Raw genomic sequence first — 25,815 nt, 5'->3', positions numbered from 1 at the left:
GTGTGTGTGTGTGTGTGTGTGTGTGTGTGTGTGTGTGTGTGTGTGTGTGTGTGTGTGTGTGTGTGTGTGTGTGTGTGTGTTAAGCACAACGCTAGCAAAGTTCATGCTGTTTTTTTTCTCTCTCTCTCCTTTTCTGTTCTTTTTTGTACGCGTAACTACGCGCTTTCACGCCTGCCGTTCCACGCTAGGTTGCAAGCTTTCTTCCTGCCAGAATTTAAAATGTTTCGCAACAGCGACAAAAAAAAGAATTCGCTACTCACCTCTACAAAGCGGTTCTGTTGGGAACACGAGCGAAACACCACAAGTGTGGCGAGGGCGCGCACAATTACGCAATATGCTAATTACTTGAGGCGCGAGACAAAGAGGGGGCAAGTGGCACTTACAAAGAGAAAAAAAAAAGAAGTATACCGCAAACGAGGAACAGCACGAGAAGCAGCCCCACATGCAATTTGCGCGGTGGCCTTCGCCGGGGTGCAGACCCACAATCTCGCGACGGGGCTTAATTGAACTAAGGCACGCAGCTGTCACCTGACATAACTGATGCGCGCCTATACATTCACCACCCGCGACAGTCGGCACAAAAGAACTCGTTCGGATGCGACGGAGCCTCGCAAGTCAAAGCGAGCACCGCAGAACGCTATACCGGGCACGCGCAAATGGGGCACGAAAGAGAAAAGGAAAGATCTGAGTACGCGTCCATACTCGACGGTATCCTGTTCGATACGTGCAAAGGCGATCGAATTTCGAGGCTAACCCCCGTATTCTAGAACGTCCCTTCACTAAACGTTTCACCTTCACTTGATGATGATGATTTGAGGCTGATCCCTTTGTATCGGGCGGGCCAGATTAATCTGCCCTAGCCAGAGTAAAAAAAAAAACACTTAAAAGTAAATAAACAAAACACTCCACAGGCGTACACACTCGCATCTGCACACCGTCAATTTTGTCCCCATAAATCATTACCGCTGCGTCGTGCGCCACCACTGCACCAGCCTTGTTTTGGTGGTGCGTACTGCCGCATAGTTCACTGTACCTAGAGAAAGCCTATGGGAGCGCCATCTCTAGGCACGGCAAGTCACTAGATATCAGCGATATTCTGCTGCGATTTTTGAGTAGCGCAGCATCATTTTCAGCCGATCAGCGGCGCAGTGCTCAACTCTAAGTGAAGGGTGAAAGGCGAGTCGAGGAGCGTTTCTGAATACGGGGGTAAATATCAGAGGCCCGAGTACTTCGCGCCCTCAGTTCACACTGAAGAACAAACAGCACGCGGTCGAAATTTTCAGAGCCCTCCACTTTGGCACGCGAAAACCCAAACGATACTTGTGTTCTTTCTTTCATTCGCGAGATAAGACAACGGTTTCAAAGGTGAGACGAGAAAATCGACACACGCGGAGGTTGCAACTCGTTTCGGCTATCGTCGCAACGGAACGTTGGTGCCCTTGATGTAACCCGGTGGTGTGAGTATCACTCGTGTCAGTCGTGTATGACGCGGTTCGCTACGCGTGCCAAGGAAGCGCAGTTACTCGGACTGCGCATGCGCAAAGAAGGTGGATAGCGACGCGGGCAGAGCAAATTAAGCTCACCTCGCCTGCGGCGCTACAGGGCGATGAATAAGGCGGGCGGCTGCCCCCGGAAGCAGCGCATGAAGCGATAACGGCCGACTGTTTGTTAAAAAGACAAAAAAAGGAGAATACATTCACTAAGGTCAATTGCATGCTGTACACGTACACGCTGTTAATTGCGAAGCGGTTATCAGCATGTCGATTTCGCAACCGACATTCCAGGAAAACGAACCAGAGACGGTCACGCAATTATCAGAATTTCTCCCGGTGCGAAAGTCATTCATTTACAATCGCATGTGATCACATATATAACTCTATCAGACTTTCATCATTGGATGTTAAACAGCTTACTTACATTCAATACTAACGCAATCTTTCTTCCTGGTTTGTCCTTGGCCTGAGATGAGCCCTACTTTTATCTGATTACTAAAATCGCAAGCTCCGAAATTCTAGATGACAACAGCGGAATGGAAACTATTACACCCACGTCTTGTACGAATCATTATCACCGGCTCGAACGACAGTTGCGACACATATATTAGACCTTCAGCTCTATTGGGGCGGAGTAAAACCTTTCCGTGAACTGCTTGTCGTAAAGCACGATGAACTGCGGCAACGCCTGTCTGCACAGGCGAAAGAGACGGATGTGAAAAAGCTGCCTTCTCCCGCAAACAGCGCCGGACGAAACCGAAATGACCGACTTCGACCTGAAATCGAGATGGCTTGACGGGCTCAAGACATCATCCCTGGATCCGCTACCACCGTTTGCCGCATCTTACGACCTTTCCAGATGCATATTTAAGCACACACTGCGACAGCATGGCGGTAATCTTGGTTTAGAGCCACGTCGGGGGTTAGATCCGATAAGCTTCGGTCGCACTTCAATGAAGGCAAAATGCCAGAGGCCCGCGCACTGTGCCATGCCAACGCTCGTTAAAGAACTCCTCATTGTCGAGATAGCTGGAGCCCTCCCTTGTGGCGTGACTCAATCATAACGCAATTTTGGCGCGCAAAACCACAGGTATATTATTATTGTTGTTGTTGCTACCTTGATTAGGAACACCTTAACGCGCGGGAAAGCCTGCAGGTGGAATTTCGCGTGTCATTCGAATTGGCGGAGCCCCTAGTCGTCATACTTGTGACCGTGGATGCACGACGCTATCCATATAGCTGGATCCACCTCCCCCAGGTGCTCGAAATTTCCGGAGCCCTCCACTACGGCGTCTCTCATAATCATATGGTGCTTTTGGGACGTTAAACCCCACATATCAATCAATCAATGGATCCACCTCGTGCGATTCGTTCCATCCGCGCATTCCCTAACGCCCTCCCACTTTCCCCCCAACACCTTGAAAGGGCAGTGTAAGAAGAGCATCACACGCACACGAAAGCCGACACGACAGTAAAGTACGAGACCGCAAAGAAACGGCGCACTTACGCTCTCTCCTGCACCCGCCAATCGCGCTGGCATCACGAGTTCTTCAGGGTCGGCAGTCACCGCCACGGCATACGGCACGAGGCGAAGACGCGTAGCGGGAACACGGGGACGAGCCGCAGCCCAGCGCCGGCTGTTCCGTTGGAGCGAGAGCGCATGCCGCTGCTGCCGCTCGGCGACTACGAAGAGAACACGGGCGCGTTTCGGGAGGCGGACGAAGGGCGCCGCGTAATCGCCGACGTGTGCGCGACGCTGCCAGCCAGCCGGAGCTGCACACACACGCCCACGTGTGCGCGCGCGCTGGGTTCCGGAACACCTGTCGCAGGCGTATGCGTCGACTCGACGCGGCTTCTAGCGCCCGAGCTGCGATTCTGACACGCAGCAAGGAAACCGAGCGCTATAGCCGACTACGCGCCATGATTTGGTTACATTTTAGCGTATCCCACACACGCTCGCGCGCGCGCGCTTGATTATTAATTTTTAACACCCACCCGACACCCTTTGAACGCCCAATACTGAGATTTTAGAAACGCGGTGTACGATAACAGGCGAGCCGTACACTGTATTGCGTGCTGCCAGCTCTGGTTGGAGACCGCTTACGTTGGCAAACAATTGCTGATGTTCCCTAAAATCTTTTAGCTATTCGCTAACAATGACTACTACAAGTTAAACGGTGCCTGTGGCGATAAGGATAGGGCGGTAAGTGTTACACTACAATACTTGTCCGACTCATACCAATACTGTATTCGTTACACTGAGCTGCTCTCTCGTTCTGACTGAGCTGTTGCTCTCATGAACGCTGCACGTTCTAAACAATCCACATAAGAAGCCCGGAGAACTCCGTAACAACAAGGCGAGAACGATGAACCCTATGAGGTTACCACGTCTCTTGGTCTCACGAACGCGCAGTTTTGGCGCAGTCATCCTATCCATCGCACATGTGATCAGCAACGGGCTGTCACAGTGACTAAATTGCCGCAATGGGCATTGCAATTCTAAGAGACGTAGGTAGGGGCATGCAAACACGAACACCACAAACAAGGGGTCTGTGGTGTCCTGACATCCTCCTTGCGTCCGCGTTTCTTTTACAATGAATACGTACTAACCAGCTCAGTTGTCTGTTATTCGGGGCACTTCAAAGCGCGGAGCGACACACGTAATCGACCAGCGTTTATGGTCACACGTGTCTCAGAGAACGAGCTTACACTAAACGCCTGTCGCGAGGCGACGTATTCAGAAACAACCAGCAAATTCGCTAAACAGCTAGAGATGATACACAGCCAGCGCCCCTTATAGCCGGAGGGCTAAGACTGTTTTTGCATCTACAGAACCGTAGCGTAGTCGAGAGGATGTTCAGTGTCCAGTGAGTTTTCTTGCCACGGCAGTTGCGCGTCTGCACGTCAATGCAGAGAAGCCATACGGCAAAACCAGATTTACAGGACGAACGCTGTCGTTTTTCTTGTAGCTGTGCTTACACCACTTAACCTCCTGTAGTTTTGCCTTGTCTACGCTTTTCAACACATCGACGACTCAATGTGAGCAATCGGGTAGGTTTCGCCGCGGACGCATCATTCGCTCCCTCCCAAAACAAAAAACAAAATATCATAAAGCAGAACATCAATATTGACACTTTAACGCAGCTCCATGCACCATGTGTGATACACGTGCTATATTCACGCAAAAAGAATTAAAAAACACACTGGCTCATTCCTTGACGAACAATAGTGTTAGCGTTTTCACGTCATCCATTTCTTTCACTATTATTATTTTTTATAGAATGCGAAAAAAACGCACAGGCAATGCGTAAACAGGTCCAACAGCCTCTTACAGTAATGACAGAGTAGAGAGGCACATTCGGCTGCTTTGACAGAGAATAAATCGGGTCAGGCAAACAATCCTTTCGCGCACATGCACGCGAAAGCGATTGCGCTAGATACGAGTGCAGTAGCACCCGGGTGAGTGAACACACGCGCGCAGCTTGAGCAGTACAAAAAAAAAAGTCTTGCGAAATACGCGCCAGCTCGTTCCTAACCCGTTCCGGCAGGCAATGAGAGCGCCCTCCTCGCCGAAAAAGACATAAGAAAGAAATCTGACACGTTTCAAAACACTTTTTCTTTCTTTACCGCCTCCCTTCTAAAACGTCACTGCCCCTCGCAATCTCCCTTGAAGCCGCACTTCTTTTCACACGCCAGAGTCTCAACAAAGAACAGCGGAAGCAAGACTCGCCTTACGAAAAAACTCGAGCAACCGTATGTACCTCCGTGTGTGCTCGCGTCTTGGTCCTTTTTGCGGTGTGCGCTATTGCGTGAGGCCCTTTAGCGAAAAGTGCCAGCGAGCCCACCGAGGTACAAAACCGTAGTAGAAAAGAAATCTGAGCTTGGTACGTCTAACCGCTCAGCCGTAAGGTCAGCCACGTGCGTTTGCAAAACAAAGGACGGTCCCAAAATGAGAGTGCGCGCGCGCAGTGGTTTTTTCGCAAAACTGCCGCGCCGGGAAGGACGGGAAAGAAGGGTGAGTGAGGAAGAAGGGAGGAACGCTTCCCAGAAACGGGAGTTCCCAGAAGGGGAAAAAAAGACCGCCGCTGGCTCGGCGAGCGACCGCGCTGCTCCCCATCTTCCGCGCTGGCCCCGGATGAGAGAGTCGATTCGCGTCGCCACTAAGCGCATGCTACACACACACATACACACACGGCCTGCGGCCGCTGGCCTGGTTGCGTCCAAATTTCCTAGAAAAGACCCCGCTTCTCGGCCGTCTAAAACTGCGACTCTTTTCTCCCTTTCCTTCCCTTCGTACGCCGCCAAATCGGGCGAGGACTTCTTCGAAAAACGTTCCGTTCGGGAGGAGGATGGGAAGAGAAAGGAGTACTATATTCGAGCGCGGAGGGGATCGAACGGGTGCGCCGAAAAGGTCGCAACGAGGCGCGAGGTGTCGCAATAACGCACCATTTCCCTCTCTCTCACAATGGTCGCGATGCGAAGCGATCAGCGACACGTGATGCGCCGTTTCGCGTCCAGTCAACGACGCTGCTGAAACAACGACACCAAAAGATACAGAATCAATGGCAGCGAACCTCGTATATATATATATCAGGATTCTACCCACGGCAAGTTATCTTTTCACCCACTTTTCTTCATATTTACATTACAATTTGGTCTAATATCTTCCCCAATACTTTCCTTGGCATTATTGTCTGTTAGATCTCATTAATATTGTGTAAAAACATGGAAAAACGAGCCCTTAGGTATACACTTATTTCATATATATATATATATATATATATATATATATATATATATATATATATATATATATATATATATATATATATATATATATATATATATAACGTAGCATTTCTGTAACACATTCCCTCGATCGTAAGCGCAACACTGAGTGTCTGTTAAGTTTGAGCACGCTGCATTCTCAGCGTTGCCAACGCCTCAATCGAAAGCCCGCTGTCCTCGATCCACACAAGTCGTTAAAAAATTCCGAGAGGACCTGCGCCCGCAACAAGTCTTCCCAGGTTAGCCGCAGCCATTCGGTATGCACGGCTCGTTCTGTGTACCCCGCCGGGAAGCGTATATACGATGCATATGCAGTCGAACGTGCCGCGCTTTCAAAAAGAGACGCGCGCGCGAGAGAGAGAAAAAGCGTGAGCTCTATGCGCAACTCTTCGGGTCAAAGAAAGGGCTGACATTGGAGCAGTATACCATGCAGGCATTCACAAAAAAAAAAAACGCCGCGCTGCCCAGGTGTCGCCGCGGTGCGCGCATTTGCCCGCGAAATGCAAATGCCGCGACGAAGCAAGCAAAACGACCGTGAAGGGCACACGTACCTCACGACGAGATAACGACAAAAGGAGAGAGAAAAAAAAGAAAAAAAAATGAAGAATTGCCAAAGAGCTAACGCAATTCGGCGCGAACGGGCAGAGTTCCAAGCAGGCGATAAGCAACGCGAGAGGAGCGTTCAAAGCGCACAACAGAATGAAGAATCCGTGTTCGATTGAGGAAGAGGGAGGGCTCGCCAGTTGGGAGAGCCCAACGATACTTGTCTATGTTGCTATTCGCATTATCAAAGTACAGGATTTCAGTGGCTATTCGATATACAATTATGCGCTAAGACTTATCTCTCGACTCCGAATGAGCTCGGAACGAAAGGCAGAATCATTGCCTACACGCCTCGCTGACGCTCGTTCGCGAAGCGATAGATGCAGAAAAGACGAAGCGAACATTTGGCCGTATACAAAAGCTGGAGCATGGCATGCCTGATCCTGTGCTGTCGCTATGTGGCGCGGGCGCACGAACAACCGCGGTAACCGTAGACCTTTTCCGTGCTTGTGAACAGCTGTATAGGCGCCGTCGACATAGTGTGGGGCGCTTTGTAGCGACGGCGCGTAGGCTCCGCCCAGCCCAAAGCTCGCCACGTCGCTACAAGAGCTTCAGTATGTCGTCCGCACCTACCCAGGTTTACAGACATGGAATAGGTGGCTGAGGTCTGCGCTACATGTCTGGGCGGCAGGCTAAACCCATCTGACGAAAGACCGCGTTTTCCAAGCATGGGTTTATAGTATACAGGGTGTCCCACATAACTTGAGTCACGAATTCGAAAATGAAAGACACTTCAGCGGCGAATCGAACCAAACGTGCACTACTCGCACTAATCTGTAGGTACTCAGGCTATTTTTTATTTCTTCCCATACTAATAAATAATTCTTAATTACCTAATTTTAATTATGGGCTGGACACCCAAAATATGAACACTGCGATGTAGAGCACTTTCAGAAACCACCGACTAAACTGTTTCCTGTACGATACGTCTCGCGCTTTTATTTTTTCCACGTTGTAAAGAAAGCCTATAGCGGCACTATAACAGTGCGCTCGCCGTCCATCACACGGCTACTTTTCACATTTCACGGGCTTTCTTAACAGTAAACAGCGAGAAAGCGTTCTCACTGAGATCTAATTATCTCGATAATTTGGAGTAATCCAGAACGTAGCAACATTGCTCATCAATTCCATGAAGAGCAACGCTTACGGGAGTCCTCTGACACGCAGGTCAAACCGTCAACCACATTGATGCGACAAAGACCACTAGCGCCAGATATTCCCCTGGCGAGGTCTAAGGCGAAACTCCGAGGAAAAGCACGTGGCCTTCAATGTCAGGTTAGCGCGCGGCGCGGCACACGAACTCTTCTTACAGCTCATACGGTGAAGAAGCGTTCATGCACGCAATACGATCGTCCTCGAGCAGCAATTCGGCGTACGTCACGCGATGCGAGATTGCCGCAGGGAATGCGAACGTTGCGTTAGAGTGTACTAGAATGGGGGAGTGGGTCCACTGAAGGCTCCACGCTGAGGCGTTTTTTTCGGAAAATCCAGGTGGCGCTACCATCGCCTTCACCTGAAGACTTAGCCGTGGTTGCCATGGTTACAAGTCCCCTTTGCCACGCGGTTCGCGACGGGTGGGTAGTCTGATAGTTCGCGCGGTTCGCGTGCTGCTCGCGCGTCTGGCGCAGTCTCGCAGCGTTGTTGCTTCGTTCGTGCGTGCGTGGCCGTGAACGGCGTCGCACCGTGCTTCCGCGCCAGTTCAACAAAATCTAAATGTTTATATTGCGAAACGCCCTGCTCGTATAGGTAGTCACGCACGCAAGTACCGTGATTTCCACGGTAATTGTTTACAATCAAGAGCGTAAGTTGAATTTGGCTTTTGCGAAAACGTACGCATCGAAAGTGTAATATGAGCATTAACTGCGATGCTTTTAAAAATGTCAATATAACTGGGATATATAAGTAAGTTTGCGTTTGGTGCAAATTTAGACTCACGGCAGCAAATTGAATATGATGCAAGACTAAAGTTACCAGCTGTTATCACGAGAATTAAAGCTAAAGTATGCGAACCCTTCTGCAAATTTGCAGCTATTCGTTAGGGACGCGTGATATTATTGAAAAACTGAACCAGTCCTGTTGCGATTACGTGAGGGTGTTGGCAAAGGAAGTTTAGTCACATCGGACGGCAACTGTGCTATTCGTAGGAAATGACTTATAGGGCGGACGCACGTCCGTCGCGGTGGTTTTATGATGAGTTTTTGTTCGGCATCTAGTGCTGGTATACGTTGTAGGTATTAATGAAATATGTTATATTTTACCTTTTCTCTTCGTGCCTGCGGTACGTGTCCATGCAAACATTTGTTCGAAACATGAACGTGTTTTCACCTATAGATAGGAAGTCTGAAAGACACCAATAAAGAAGTGATATGCGCAAAATATTTTATTTTAAATTGACTGCGCAAGCTTTTCGCATAAATATAAAAAACAAAATAAATATCATCGAAAGACTTCGACACCGTCGCTCAAGGAACGTCAGGCTCTATGTTGTCCTGCTAAGCTTTAAGTGTTTTGCTCTCGCTCGTTTCGAAGCGTTTTCCCTGTTCATTCCCTTCACTAAGAAGTGAAGGCGAGTGAGCACGTAGAACGAAACGAGCTTTGTGCTCACTGCATCTTTGTGGTCTGGACAGCCGACCGCTTTCGAGTTCAGAAAATTAGTTTTCACCAATGAAAGGATGTCAGAGATGCTATCTGTGTGCAACATGGAAACACTGAAACATTCAGTAAACAAGTTTTCAAGTGAGGCAATGAAATCATACAGCTGTCGTGAGGGGTACAGAAGTCCACCCCAGTCGCATTGCTCCGTGAATTGCGAAGGGAGCTGTTCAGCAACCGCGACAGCTTTCTCAAACAGAAGCACTTCTTTGCATTGTACGCATGCCAACTTCAATACACACTTTCTGGCCACGTACCCTGCTGTGTAGTAAATGAGTCTCGAGTCACTCTTCTCCAAAGTCACATCGATGTGGTCAGCAAACTTTTCTGGCATCGTGGCAATCGTGCTTTCGACCTCGCCAAGTTTTCCCTGTGATATAAGATCATCAATTTTTTTGTGCGTGACCTTTAGACCCTGTCTGTCATGCACAGTGACAAGAGCGTTTATCATGTCAGGGTTTGCGTTTGCGCTGTCCACACTGTGCGCCAAGTTATAAAAGGACAAGCAGTTGACGGTTATTAGAAACTCATCCGGAGAGGGGTGCGCGTTGCAGCCACTTGACTGGCGAACGATGCCGAAGAAATGTTCCACGGGATCGGTGCTAAGTCGAGATGTCATGAGATATTTGAATCCAACGCTCTCTGTCAGGTACTTCAGCAATGAAAGGGTATTTGCTATAGTGACCCTAAAACCTATGGCAGTGGACTCGCTGAGAAAGTGCCGCTTGTTGTCACTGAATGATTCCCAGTCATTCAGGAAGTCCAGAAAATTGGACAGGAATGCCGCGTCTGTAGAAGCTGGTCTCAGCGCTTCGGCCCGAAACCTGGAAGTCATCACGGTGATCAGTCGTTGGATCTTCCTGCAAAATAAACAAAAAGAATGTATGTCAGAAGAGCGCTCATCATGCGTTTGAGATGTTTACGATTACACTTAATTCATTTGGAACGTAGGCGCAACTCACGAGAAGAACAGCTGAGTTGCCTCGATGCTGCCACACCTTCTCTCGATGTCCTCCTTGTAGAAGGCCAGGCCCCGTAGGACATATGGACCGAATAGTTGGAAGGCGAAAGGGGTTCTCATCTTCTCAAATGAGTTTGGTTCCAGATGCGTCTCGGTCAAATTGGGCATAACTTTCAGTGTCCTAACACTTCTGTCTAGAAGGTACGCCTCCCGAACCGGATGCACAGACACCTAGAAATATAGGTTGAGGTAATGCAATGTATGCAAAAAACACAATCTTTGTAAAATGTCAACCATGAATCTATACGTACCAATCCGTCTGGTGTTGCAAAGCCTTTCTGGAGAAGACCATTCCTGAGGCATTTTAGCAGATGCGGGAAATCGGAGATAAAGTGCAATTTCCTCATCTCGTCGACAGGATGCTGTATGGCGCCATTTATTTTCTTCGATGACGCCGACACCCCCGCTAGCTTCCACATTTTTCGATTCCAGGGGGCTCCGTCACAAGTGATGTGGTCGACGAACAAGCCCGCCTGTTCCACGAGGATGATAGCTTCCATGAGAATTTTCAATAAAATGTCTCCTCTCACATTTCCTTTTGTCGCAAAAACGCCCACAATTTGGCTCCATTTTCCAGCGAAAGGCACAAACATGATGACCATGCCGTGATCACATTGCTGGTACTTGTCTTCGGGCTTCGTAAATTCTCCAAGGTCCACGAAGCCTTGAATCTGGCCAGACGCCGTCACATTGAAATGTTCTGACAATTTCATTTCGTCCACCAATAGTCCGCCGTGTCTTTCGAGGTCTGACATGCTCGCGGTTTTTTTCTTTAGAGTGTTCATTACTGCTTGATTAAAACCGAAGGCCGACTCGTATGACCTCAAGTATCTTTTCAAAGTAGTGTTGCTGGGCATCATGAGAATTTCGTTCTTTCTGATGTGCTGATAAAGCCGGGGACTCTTTAGTTTCATGAGTAAACACTCGAGGATCCACTCCTGATTGTAGCGCATGCCCTGCTTGCTGGTTTGTTTGGCAGCTTGAAAGCAAGCGCGAACACTTGCCTGCTGCTTTCGCGGTAGTGACGATATTTTATCCTCTAGTATTTTATCCGCGACATTCGCATTGTTTGCCCTCATCTCTTCGAGACGACCAGCAATGTCCAACAGCCTTGTCGCCATCCGCTTGTTTCTCTGACTCAGGACCCGCAGTTTGGTGGAGACTGAGTTTCTTCGCTCTTTTCGTTTTAGGTAGCTTTTTCTGGTGAGTATTACTTTCCTCACGTACTTGCATGAAATGCATGAAGAACCTGGAAGTATACGAGAAAAAAATTATGAAGAGCTTCCAGTTTTTTACCATGCATGTTTGAAACGCAATTTATGCACTTTCACTTTCTGTAGGCAAACTATTCTTTCGTAAATGTTAATGAGTACTACAAAAATTAGGGGCCACACAAATGTTCTAGCATTAAACAGGTTACTGATTGATTAATTGTACAATTACAAGTGACGTCTCAATAAACGTTTGCCGCACTCACCTTGTTGTTTAACCGCTCCTTTGCACGTGACACTGAAGACAAGGCCGTCGGAATGAGAGATTTGCTGCTCCAGTTTCTTCGTAAGAACGTCATAGGTGAAGTCCTTCGCCCTACCTGCTCCTCTGCAAGGGTGAAGAGATTCTGCGCAGTCCAGGACTTGTTTGGCATCTTCAAGGTTATAGGCGACCTTTTCGGAGATCAGCGTCTTCCGAACATATGTCCGACAAATCACTTCACTCCGGTCGGTACCGTAATTCATGAGCACAGTCTTTTCGATGCTTACGAGTTCACGACTTAGGGAGGCCGAAACATAAGCAATTCCGTCATAATGACGAAACTTGTGCATTGCCCAGTGGTCGTTTGGCCGGACAACGTCTTCAAGTTCAAATGCGTTGTCGCTTTGCCTCGCACTTTCGCAATCTTCAAATCTCAGTTGCGGCTCAACTGATTGCAGCGCAGTTCTTTTTGACGGCTGGTCTTCACAGGTTGGTGGTGAAGCCGCTCTCTTCTTCGTTGACTGCTCCGGTGTGGGCTGCTCGTCAGGACACTTCAGGAGATGAGGTATAATTATGGGTACAGCATCACTGCGAAGTTCCGGCTTTCCCCGCTCTATATATACTTCTCGGCCTTCGATAATATGTACATATTGCCTTAGTATGTATTTTTGCTCGAAGTGCAGCTCGCAAATGGCATCGGTGACTTGCAAGGGCCGATCAGCGCGGTTGAGATTCTGGTCCCATAGCCGGCGTCTTTCTTCGTCTTGAGGTACTCCAAAGAGTGAGAGCTTGGGCTGGTTTTTAACTCTGCTGTATCCGGTTTGGCAGCCTACGACACAACAGTAATTTCTACGCCTAGACGTGCTCATCCTCTAATCTTTTGAAGCAGCTTGGAACGCTCCGTTATGCAACCAGCAGACACATATCTGCGCACGCAAACGTGCCGTCTGCCGCGTATTCTTTGTCCAGACGGCTTTGCTCAAAGGGAAATACAAACCTACGCGTTCACGAAAAAAAGCATACATTTTATTTCATGTCACTTGTTTTTGTCTCTAATAATGTGTAAAAAAAGAACCAGGAGACAAATTGTGAAAACAGCGCACGAACGACGGTGCATCGAACAGACGACGGCGCGTCGAGCAGACGACAACATCGAGCGCTCAGCGTCCCCGCCAGCGCGTCGTGCGGCCCGAACCGCCGCACGACTCGCACGCTCCCGCCGAAACTGACGTCACTTCAGGAGAAGGCTACTGCAGCGCCACCAAATTTTCCGCCGTTTTTGCTTCACCCGCACCGCTTGCCGCCGGCCACAGTGGACCCACTCCCCCATTCTAGTACACTCTAGTTGCGTGAACAAGCTGCGCAAACAGATGGCGACGCTATTCGTGGTTGCCCCCGACATTAGCGCCTCCAATCCGCGGCGTGCACAGCCCAAAGAACCACGGCTGTGAACGCGTGGGCCAATGCAGCTCTGGCCGACTGGGCTCGCCCTACGTCACCTCCTGTCGCCGATGGTCTTCGACGACAGCGCAGCCCTGACCTACTGGGCCTGCTCTACGCCATCTACAGACGCCGACAACATCTCTCGCAAGTGTACCCCGTCCTCGGACTCCAGTGACCGTGCTTCCATCTTTCCTGTCTCTCCTATCCCCTCAGTTTGTTGTTGCTTCTTCTTCCTCTTTTCTACACCTCTACTTCTACCCTTTTTTATCCCTCCTCATCCCCATCCCCTGTGAGCCCTGTGGCGGTGTCGCTCACTGAAGCAGACAATAACGGGGCTCACTTTTCTCTTCCTTTCTCTTTCTTAAGAATCACTCCGCAGGAGCCATTCAGCTGCCTTCAAAACGAGTGTTTGCCGAAACAAGTTACAACTGCAGAACGAATAATGGTTCGACTCACTCACAACTGCAGCACGAACGTTCACAATCGGCCACTCTCATACACATGACATGGACGTGCCAAGATACATGAGAGTCCCTTCTGCATATCACTGACTCGGCACAGCAACGCCGGGTAATCTAACACGCATTGGAGGCCGCGGCGTCCCAAGGGGCTCCTACTGACCTCCTCTAAGCAGCGTAACCGACCTCTCGGCCGGTCCCCTCTTTTGGGAGTAATGAAGTGTTGATCACCATCATCATCGCGAACACAATACACTGCCTCACCGGGCGCACTAACTACTGTGCAGTGCAACCGGGGCTTTCGGCCCGCGCCTTTCTGGCGTCGTTGTTTCGCGACATTACTGCAAGCAGCGCGTGCACGTGGAGTTGACGACGTCAATGCAGACGCAGCACCCGAGTTATGAACGTGCATGTTAACCAAGCTCACAACGAGCGCCGCGAAAACTTCACTTGGGCCTCGACAGGTGTCGCCATTTGTTGGGCGATGTCGTGCAGTGCTGAGAAGCGCGCTCTGCAATGCACGAAAAGCTTATACGAAAAAAAAGGGGGGGGGGGCCGAGAGGGGGCTCGTACATTGCGCGTTATTGAACTTTGCGTAAGGCTCGTCGCGACTACACTAAGCTACCGCGTAACTCACCTGTCGAAAAACACGCCCCGCCGCGGTGGTCTACTGGCTAAGGTACTCGGCTGCTGACCCGCAGGTCGCGGGTTCAAATCCCGGCTGCGGCGGCTGCATTTCCGATGGAGGCGGAAATGTTGTAGGCCCGTGTACTCAGATTTGCGTGCACGTTAAAGAACCCCAGATGGTCGAAATTTCCGGAGCCCTCCACTACGGCGTCTCTCATAATCATATGGTGGTTTTGGGACGTTAAACCCCACATATCAATCAAAGTCGAAAAACACAATAAACACGTACCGGTGGTTCAAATCTGTTTCTCGACAAGGTGACCCACCGATTGGTTTTACAGTGTTTTGCCGCAACCAAGCCGAAGCTTAAAAGTAGGGACAACTGTTGGACGTGGTGTGATGAGACGTCAGAGTTCGACGGAAGTGACGCAAGCCCCCATTCAATCGGCATCGTGCACTATAGGCGATCAGAGGCTGGAAACACTGGGCGCCTCCTGCTGCTGGATATCTTTCCTGCCCGTGCTGCGCATTCTCTCTCTCCTAATTCCATGGCGCTCGCATTTTCCTAAGGCACCGTCTGTATACGTGGATATCAATGAACTAAAAAAAAAAAGTCCGAACTGAATTTCAGTAGGTTTTCTAACGAGTCTTCACTGAACTACTAGTCCTGTCAGTATTCCCCCCCTTCCTCCCTTCATCCCAAAATAATGGGTCAAAACTGATGTTCAGGTACAGATATGTGGGTCTTAACGCCTGAAAACCACCATATGATTATGAGAGACGCCGTAGTGGAGGGCTCCGAAGCTTTCGACCACCTAGGGTTAGGGCTGAGCAGCGCGGATTTGGCTGAGTGATTACATTCGTGCGAACATAGCGCTGACAGGAATGTGCGGTGACGGGAGACTACAGTACTGCATTTCTAGCTTCTTTTGTGTTCTTTTTTTTTTCATTTTAGTCACTAGAACACCGCGGCGGGGCGATGTTCAGGCACGGTGCACCCATCTTCATGCTCAATGCACCTTCCTTTCACATCAATGTGAAGCGCAGCGAAAGCAACGCGAAAATTTCTTGCTGATTTCTCGTAACTCACGCCACCACTAATTAAGTCATGTAAAACTGTTCCATTATTTATATGCAAGATCCGTATACGTTACCAGCAGAACAAAAGGCAACTATGTAATTGTTTCCGATCACGGATAGATTAAGCACCATTACAACATCTTTAAATGGTAGAATGATGGTAATGAAACGTCGAGTGCAATCGAATGAGAGTGCTTAAATGGGCGTATGACCCATATGTGCACAGTCCATCATAACATACATGCGATTGGGCCATTATGGCTTTCGTTGCACACTGCCATGAATGGTGACATTGAGACGTCCCCCGCTACGCCACCGATCGCCAAAGAGAGGGAAGAACACTCAACCCTTTTTATGCGGTTCCCTCTTGGCTACGTGTCCCAATCATTTTCCACATACAGGGATTCGTGCTGGGGCCGGGAAGTAAGAGACGCTACGACCTGTTTCTGTTTACTGGTTCACTTAATTTAATACTAACTGCAAGCATCGTAGAACCGCGCACATCAACCACTACACAAAATTATAACACATGATTTAAACACTCGCGACATTTGACACAGGGCAGGCACATAAAGGAAGTAGCGGTAACAACACAAGGTTATGCATATATAAAGCAAACACGCGACGACACAGATGATAAAGTCATTAATTAACGAAACCGCGCGATGTCCCAATTTGCCGCATCCCTACCCGCAAAGCTCATTTAAGTAAGGGAGATGAAGTTCGTCTCACAGTCTGTCCATGTTGACGGGGGCCTCGGAGTTGGCTGTTCGAGTTGGGGCTCAGGGCTTCTTCCTGGTGTCACTGTCCGATTCGTCGGCGCCTTCATCGTCTTCGTCATCGTCGCCTTCGTCGTGCCTCTCAGAATGCTCCATTCACTCGCCTCCTATCCCCAACTTTCATTCCTCATCGTACTGTCTTTGCCCTAGTCATCATCTCATCGCTCCTCATCGCTATCTCTTCGACTCTGTTTTCCGTTCCGTCTTTCTACCATCTCAATCTCAACGCTCCGTCTCTCTCCGACTATTCACATCGTATCTCCGGGCCGAAGGTTGGTTCCTCACGTCGCGGTCTGATCTCTCCTCTTCCGTCGCCGTCTACTTCTTTTTCTCCCCTGGGAGAGACCCTCCTCGCTTCTCCCCTTTCTTGACACGTGGCCGCTTTTCTCGGGTTCCCACTCTGCCCTACCGGGGCACCAAACCATTCGCCGCTATCCACGCAGCATATTTTCTTCTCTGTCCGGAGTGTATTATCTTCGGCGGCCGCCCCCGTGGCCTACACCAGTAGAAAACCCTCTCCCGAACAAAGCCGAGCAAGTAAAATGTATAAACTAAAGCTTCAGGGAGAGCGATGGGCGCGCCGTCCGATGACACTTTAATTACGGGCGAACAATGGTCCCGATGTTTTCGGTACTTGGCGAGCCGATGTCCAGACCAAGTTTCAACGTTTCTATGCAGCTCTGTGTCTCCCACGAAATTCTCTGTAGCCGCCGCCTCTTCGTCGTTCACCGTCGCGGGCGGCCATCCGCGCAGAACGCAGTTAAGAGCCCTGGCGCCACGGAGACTGACGGAGAGGCATACTGGACCCGGCACAGGCACTTGCCGCAAAGGTCGCTTTCCCCGAACCAACAAAAGGTGTTCTGCTGCTCCCCCATGCCACAGATCTGAAGGGTGCGCGCCGATTATTGTACTCTGTCACATCGTCTGTAGGCGACAAGGCGCCGCCCGGTCCACGATTTTGCGTGGGGGAGCCCGTGAGATTAGTACAAATAATCGTTCTGGTACTTAACTCCGGAATGCCCTTTATGCGTGGGTTTGAGAAACGAGCGTGCACATCCTGTAAGGAGCGGGGTTCAGTCCGTGTTTGCGGGGACGTCACAACATGGAATGGCACTGGTTCCTGTAATGCTGGTACTGGTTATCGGGAGCAGTATACGCCAGCCTTCTCTACAAGCAGGCTTTTCTAAACTTCGCAGGATAGCTTCACCGCCGAGCATTCGAGCGTACGGTAAAGCTGGGTATCGTGAAATCGCAACAGATGCTGAGAGGTTGCTTGTTTTAATGAAAATAATTGAATGTCTACCGCAATATACACAAACCGACAAACATGCGCGATCTACTCTTCGTGATTTTCGAGGACACTGTTATCGTTGTCAACCCCTAAACTGCGAGATTTATTATATTTTATTTTTTTAGCGATTGACAACGAGGCATAGTAATTGATAGGTGACGGCGATAATATCCCTGCACTCGTCCGCTAAAACCAGCGTTAAAAGATGACGTCGATAACGCTGCCGTTCGTTTGGCGTCTTGCATCATACGTGCAGCATATATCCGCGGCCACAACGCAAACCACAGGTTTTCTTACCACATGGCTAGGTGGCTTTGCACGCCATGTTCCGGGGAGCACATTGCTTCGCATTTTTCGTTCCCGCAGCGATGTTCTGCATCGAGTCCGACCGTGTTTACGCGAGCAGGTGCGCGCCCTTTCCTTTTCAACTACAATCACCTGCAGCATCGCCGCGAATACAACAAACATTACCAACGCCTAACGCGCTAGAGCACATTCTGTTCACTTACTGCAAACAGCCCACAAACGCACAGCTTTGCTCCTGTTCCGAACGGGACGCGGAAAGGAAAATCGGGAGCGGAGGTGCATGATGCAACATCCTACTCGACGCAGCGCTGTTTCTCGCCGTGGCGCGCGTCGCAAAGCAAACGGGGCCCTCCCTGCCAATCAGACGTCCCCAAAACACATTCGCGCAGCGCACGAACGAGTGGAGAACGGATGGGGCAAAGCAGATGAGCGAGGCGATCGAAAAGAATGGAAGAACGAAGCGAAAACAATACAAACGGAGCGGAACGAAACGAAAACAGTGTGGCGCGGCAGCGAAATGGGCCGGCCGGGAGAGTCAACAGTGCACGCGCAGGGAGAGAGTGCGGGTGTGCGTGCATATCCATCGGAGCTTTATACAGTGCTCACATACATAGAACAGAAAAGGCAAGAGAGAAAGGGGGGGTGCCCAGCCAACGCAACGACGGCGAGCTGAAGGGGGTACCTCCTGTAATCGACGTGGCTGTGCAACGATCGATATGTGGCTGCCTCGGCAAGGTCGTCCTCAGCCGGCAGCCGACCTTGGGGACGACCTTAGCGGAGGAGGCCTTCTTCCCTGGCCGCCGTCTCCACCGATACTCGCAGTGAGAACGCCTCCTCCTCTCCCAGAATCAAAACACCGCGAGGGCTCGCGGTGAGTACGTATATGCGGCGCTTGTAGCTTAGCGGCCGATAATAATTTCCGACGGTACTGCGTTTCGAGTGCCGCACATTGGGCATGAATGAGGCGGCGGCACGGGAAACAGTATTACTCATAAAGTTTATAGTTATTAATGAGCACGTAGACAATTCGTACAGCAGTGTATCTTTTCCTTGTTTGTTTGTTTGTCTACCATCCCCAAATAGCAAAATCGGACACGATCCACGCGCCCTCGCTCATCAGTAAATAAATAATCAGACAGCATCTAGAAGTTTAAAAAGTAAAGACGGAAATCACCCACGTGGTCTGGACTGGACGAAATTGCTCGACTGGTTGAATCGCGTGCGACCAACTGTAGCCATAATCCGCGACACTACCCCAATCTTATGATACTACTATACCTGTATCTCCTTATCTCCTTCAATTCTAATTTTCGTAATATCTTTTTTTGCGTGCACGTCCACTTCTCTACTTCCACCTCCGGGACTTGATTACATTGTTTACTAGCGTATACGCTGCGTTTGAAAGCGAGTAACGTGCCACCGTGGATATGGCAGTAGTCCCACCGGGGACAACGCCGCGCGATAGTCGCTCACGGCGACCATTTCAAGATAAATCTTCGAAACAGTGGGGAGGCAAAAAAAAATCGAAATTCGGGATGTCCGGCGGCGACGGGGAAGAAAGGGGGAGGGGAGCAAGGAAGCGCAAGGTGGAAAGCACAGTATACGGAAGTGCTACGCCACCGACGAAGCATGCTCGGAAATCGATATGCCTGCAGGGCAGCCCCGTTTCCCAGAACGCTTTCCGCGCGCGCATATACGAAAGAGAAAAAAGCATAGATCGGCCAGCGGCGAGCGACGCCACGTTCAGAGACGTCGATCGGCACCAGGGGTCGTCCGTGTCGGACGGGCGCCCAATACGCGCACAGCCAGCTGGTCATGTACACTCTAAAAAAAAGAGCGAGTAAAAAGGGTGTCTTCTTGTCCCACAACAATAATCTTCATCTATATTGCGTTCCATCCTTGCGCTATCGCCCCGCGCCCGCTACAATCCGGTCACGATCGACATGCCAGCCCATTATCAGCGTTACATTGCATTCTCGATAGGAAAGTGGCCAGCGCCATGTTTTCAAGAAAGAAAGAGCACGCAAGCCTGATGACGATTATTGTTGTGGGACAGAAACACACCCTTTTTACTCGATATTTTTTTAGAGTGTATCCCTATAGAAGGGTGGTCCGTTAGAATATGAATGTGTCACCTAACCTAAGACCCATTGGGCGCCGCCATACTGAGCTGATAACGTTTCCTTTGTCTTCTTTATTTAAGACGTGAATAAATACGGTCACGAAACATCGTGCGACCCGATTGAAACGTTTTATCGTGCATGTGCCTACCGTAACACTGTTTATTTAGTTCTTATCGATGCAAGACACAAAGGTATGCGTTACCAACCCAACATGGCGGCACGGAAACCCCTCCGTAAGATAGTTTATACGTAGAACTCCGCCGCGGCGGTGTAGCGGTTAAGGTGCTCTGCGGCTGACCCGAAGGGCTTGATCCCAGCTGCGGCGGTTTCGTTGGGGGTGACATGTTGTGAAAGCCCGCAAGCTGTGCAATGCGCCAGCGCACGTTAGAGAACACCCGGATGGTCGAAATTGCCGGAACCCTCCACTAAGGCGTCTCGGATAATCATGTTGTGGTTTCGGGACGTGAAGCACAAGGTATTATTATTATTATTATTATTATTATTATTATTATTATTATTATTATTAACTAGAATACACATGAACGTTTCCTTTTCGTCCAATATTTGTCCCCATTCCGTATAACCTGCCCCACCTTTTCTTGTGTTCTTTGCTTCTTCGATGAGGCACACTATGTAATTTGGCCGAAAGATGCCTATCATCGGACTAATGGGCAACTGATCACATTCAAAAGGCGAGGGAAGCAAAAGAAGACATCTTTACAAGGTTCCGCTGGGATTAGGGCGATCTTTCACGCGCACATGCTTAGAAGAACATTCATTCATTTATTCATTCAACATTAAGATACACGCGCACTGCTAGTTCGCTACTTCGCCGTCACTGAAACAAATGGAAGTGTAGAAAAAGAGAGAGGGGGGATGGTGCTTCTGCCCATCGCTGCATTGAGGTGTATTGCCTGTCACTTACATGAGCCCTTGCACGCGCAACGGAGGACAATGCGTCATCGGCACAGTTCATTGTAGAAACATGCCGCGTGACTCTGCAGCGAAGTAATTAGGCGCCAAGCTGCACGAGTAATCGGCGCGTCGTTCGATGTCCGTGATAAAGGCGAAAAAGAGGAAGGTGAAAAGAGAGAGAGAGAGAATCCAAATAGGCCGACAACGTCTATCGTATCTTTGCCGTTGGCAACTATCTGCCTTGACTTCCTGTCGCGGATCATTTATATTTTTTCAACTGCGCATGCAATGCTAAGTAACAGGTTTACCTCGTGGAACCGCTTTCGGGAACGCAGAATTCCGTTCCGAACCACGGCGGCCTCATTCCGATGCCAGTGGAATGCCAAATCGCAAGTAAGCTGCAGAATAGAACTGACCCGCGTACTAAAATGAGCGCGTGTACTGCCATCTGCATAAGCCTTATTGCATATATGAACCTTATATGCTGGAGTTACAGGTTCAGCGCATATTATGGCAGGCCGACATTTCGAAACCATTTATGGCTCATCATTAGTTCGAATGAAGGGATTCTAGCGAAAATGTGAGCAGCGAAGGAACGGTAGAATGGTCAACTTCACCCAGTTCACTATCTTAGCCTTACGAGAGGCAGTGAGGGAAGCGAAAGACTAAAAAAGAAGGTAATAACTTCATTATCGATATTACACTCGTACGCACGTAGCCGGGAACTCAAGTCGGTCAAATGAACTGTCATTGTAATGACCACTAAAACTCGTGGATGAAATAAACGCATAAATTTTTTTTCCAGAAACAACAGCATGCTCATAACCAGGAAAAAACGATGTCACGCACGAACAATAATAACATATTAAAAGGGGACAGCCCCACGGTATGACAACGCCTCAAGCAAAGTAAGGCCACGGAGTTCGTCCTTCCGCAGCAAGGCTAGGACTAAAGCTATACGTACCATGTGAAAATTAGGCCTTCTCAAAATAAGGAAATGCAAGAGCGCTTCGATTCAAGGACTCGTCCCGCGACTTCACACGGGAAAAAGGGAAAAAAAAAGAACACTTACGGGGACATTTAGACAACGTGTACGTATACGAGTTTCTCGCTTATACGGCACAGCCAGCCGCGCACGTGCGGGTTGATGCTGGAAGTGACATTAGAACGAGCTCCACTCTGCGACGAGAGCGGAAAGTCAATTGTCCTGTCACGCGGAGAGAAAGCGACGCGCTAGATGCGTAGCAAAAAAAGTCCGACACGCCACCGCCGACCTCACAAATGCGGCGCGTGAATCAAAACCAAGGACGCTGTTGTCTGCGGACAAGCTGCCTTCGGTACGACCCGTGAAAAGAGCAACGGGCCAGACCGCGAGTCGACAGAGTGGGAGGAAGTCAGTGCAACATCTAAAGGAAAGTTAACGCGTAATCACCGCAAGTTTCTTTCTCCTGCACGTTCGAAAGCAAGCGTATACCCATTTATAAATGGATAAATGTTGAACTAAGACTATGGTGCCGTAGCAAAAGTCAATGATAGCCGATATGAGCCAACACACACCATCAATCAGGCGGCACTAAACATTAATAGCGAGTACAGTAAGTCGCAAGTGAGCAAATTTCGATTTACATAGGGCACTACCAGGTACCGCTCAACGCCGTCGACAAATGACGAGAGCAGGAGAGAGAGAGAGAGAGAGAGAGAGGCGGAGACGCTGTAACTAAACGAATAACTGAAACTACCTACGGTCAGCAACCTTAAAAATGGTAAAACCCTAATCTACTAAAACAATCATCTCCAAGTACTAACTTTGCATAATGCATGCTTCTTCCGTATATTATTTCAGAAAGAAGTCGGAGATGTACTTCTTAGAGCACACATAGTTGTCGAAGGCTCGAGTGCACTTATTTATGCCATTTTGTCGTATTTGTATGCATAAAGTGTTATATATGTACCTACTGTTGTGACGATTCGTGCACAAAAGTCTGTGTTATGCTCCCATATGGAACACTGGTGTCTGCACCGCTATTGCTCTCTCTTCATCTCTTTTGTTTATTTGCTTTGCAATGATACGTGAATGTGTGTAATCTAACCCATATTCGAAGCCTAGTTGTAATCTTTATTTTGTATAAGCTTTCTCCTAGTTCTCAGCGATATGTGTTCTTGTTTTGTGTTCTTGTTTCTTTTTACTTTTTTTAATGCACTCACTCTGTGTGAAAATGTACGGTGTGGTGCTAGAGGCCTAGTCAGGTGACTCATAAAGACGCCTTTCGCCTAATGCACCACGGCGATCATGTATTGTCAAACAAACAAATGAATGAATAAATAAATAAATAAAAGTAAGGTCCAACCTCGTATCCAAAAATAGCGTCTATGTCCGTGGTGCCCGAGTTCAATTACGGCAAGAGTGAGCGTAACTATACGTAATAACCGATGATGTCCCCCACTGCTGAGACACAGCGCGTCTTCAATACTGACCGATGTGCCAAGAGATTGCGGTATCACGGCATCCGTTCGCCTGAATACGGCGATCTTGATTGCCGAGAGATGCATCACATCGCGTGTCGATGCTTGGGCGGCTCCCGCTTGCAAAAGAGAGCGCAAAATGGCGACAAAGCGCTAAAAGGTGATTCCGGAAGGTACACAGCCCCCGTATATAGAGTCAGGCGGCAGCGCACGTTTCAGCCTATATACCGTTGTGGATGTTGTTGGGTTGAGACAACTTCCATTTTGGGGCGAGCGGTCCTCCGCGGTGGTGCTCGGCCACTGATCAGAAGGTCGCGGGTTCGACCCCGGCGGCGACAGTCGCATTCCGATGGACGGGAAACGCTAGAGGCTTGTGCACCGTGCGGTGTCAGTGCACGTTGAAGAGCAACAGGTGGTCGAAACTTGCGCAGCCCTCCCCTATACGGCACCTCTCATAACCATGTCGTAATTCTGCGACGTTAACACTCCGTATATTATTAGTGCTTTTGTCTGTTATGCAAGCGTAACATGGTATCACGCGGCGACAAAAAAAAAAGCAGATGTACTGAGCCACAAGTCAAGCCAGGCGGTATAAAGGCCTCCCTTTGCTTCTTAAGGCTACAGTCTAGACTTCCACAGTGCGGGTTAGTTAAACACCAGTAAAAGCTAACTATATAGCGAAAAGGTGACTAGCTAAGACGTGTCTGGCTACCTCACGTGCGTTTTATATATTTAACAAAAATGATTTCGTCCTACCGACCTGTGCAGGATGTGGCAAAAGCTCCTTCTGAGGATCTGTGCAGGAAGTTTATGAATAGACATAAAATGACATTGACAAACAAAGTCGAAAAAAAGGCCAAGGAGCCGCTAAGGGCGGGTCCTTTAACGGACTGTCACCTGTCTTTTCATTAGCAGTTGGTATTCGCAGTATACCTTCATTTCTCCATCTTTCGTATAGTTTGCTAAAGGCCTGCTCTGCACTGGGCTGCACGACAAGGAAGACAATACTGCACATACACACAGAAGAGTTGTATGCAATGCGTGCTTGCGCGATCTTTGTGTTAAACGACCAAACTCGCGCTGCATCCGGAGGAGACACACAAACACAAAAAGAATGCCGAAGAAAGCGCGGCCAGCTCCCCTTCACTGTCGAAACAACGAAACAGATGCCCCTCTCCACCGCTCTCACCCTCACCAACATTTCTGTGCCTCTTACGGGTTCACCCTTTCGACCGAGCCTGGACACCCTTCGTCCCGGCAACTTGTTATAAAGAGCGAAGCACGTTAGGCCAGCACCCCGCCGTCGAAGCTCCGTACGCCGGGCAAGCGCGCCTAGCAAGACAACGGGCGCGCGAACCCGGCGCAGCGGCAGCGCACCGCACACTCCCACGCTCAGTCACTCCCGCCAGGGAGCGCTGCAGACGCTCCCCCCCCCCCCCCAACTGCCTTCACGAAGGCCAGCAGCGAGATCAGGCGCATACTCATTCGCGTCCCATATTTAAGGAGCTTATCTGTTGTATTCAACCGACGAGAAAACGACGGCTAGTTATTGGTTCACCCTCGATGTTGGGGTAGCTCAGCCCCTCTCCTACCTCGTCTCCCGCTCGCCGGAAGACCACGTGACCAGCGCTACGCCAACGGACGGGGAAGCTTCGACTAAGAACAGCCTCCTCGCCGTTTAAGGACAACAAATAGCTAGCGCGATAATCACAGTGATCCGAGTTGATAACCTGGACGGCCCCTCCTAGCCGTAATTAAAGAAACGCAAACGAGAAAGAATAGTCCTCTCGTATACTCGCGAAACACCCTAATTTGTTACTATAAAGCACCACTCTTGCCACAAGGAGACATTGGCTGAGCCAGATGGAAAACGCGCAGAAACGTAGCAGGTGACGCCTCCTCGAGGCTCCCGCACAAACTCCCCATGACGACGTGGATTGCGACGCTGGTCTTATAACTAAACATAGCCTATATTGCGTCATGGGGGTACCGCATACTAAGCGTGAAATTTCACTGAACCTAGGTAACGAAAAAACGACAAAGGAGTGAAAGTGCCGAGATTTCGGAACAAAATTCAAGAATAAAAGCGTTGAACCTAATTTCATCTTCAGCCAGCTGACGTGATGGCGAAGTTCACGGCAATAGGGCTATACGAAGGAATAATTTATCACATCAAACTTACTCACTGGCTCGCTTCCATGTGCCTTTGAAGAACCAATACTTTCGCGTTTCCATCCTATAGTTTCGTTCTCGTTGAACGCGGACGAGAGAATCCGTTGCCGGTACGTCATAGCAGCTTC

The 25,815-nt window shown here is 49.4% G+C and overlaps 1 protein-coding gene across 3 annotated transcripts in view; it reads right to left on the bottom strand.

Moving 5' to 3' along the window:
- The window catches only part of Polr2H (DNA-directed RNA polymerases I, II, and III subunit Rpb8), a 145,408-nt gene that overhangs the window by 88,054 nt on the left and 31,539 nt on the right, over nucleotides 1–25,815 (bottom strand). The window contains exons 1-2 of one of the 3 annotated variants that reach the window (XR_012894923.1): nucleotides 10,499–10,680; nucleotides 9,794–10,396 (exon numbers count right to left, since the gene is read on the bottom strand). The exons of the other annotated variants lie outside the window; for them this stretch is intronic. The gene's annotated coding sequence lies outside the window, so the exon portion shown is untranslated. Of the gene's footprint in view, nucleotides 1–9,793; nucleotides 10,397–10,498; nucleotides 10,681–25,815 lie in introns of those variants that run through there. 3 annotated transcript variants of the gene reach the window in all.

The sequence above is a fragment of the Rhipicephalus microplus genome, chromosome 4 (assembly GCF_043290135.1).
Source record: "Rhipicephalus microplus isolate Deutch F79 chromosome 4, USDA_Rmic, whole genome shotgun sequence".
In the NCBI taxonomy this organism is placed as follows: Eukaryota; Metazoa; Arthropoda; class Arachnida; order Ixodida; family Ixodidae; genus Rhipicephalus; species Rhipicephalus microplus.
Note: the sequence above shows the minus strand (reverse complement) of the source record. Positions and strands in the feature narration are given on the sequence as shown.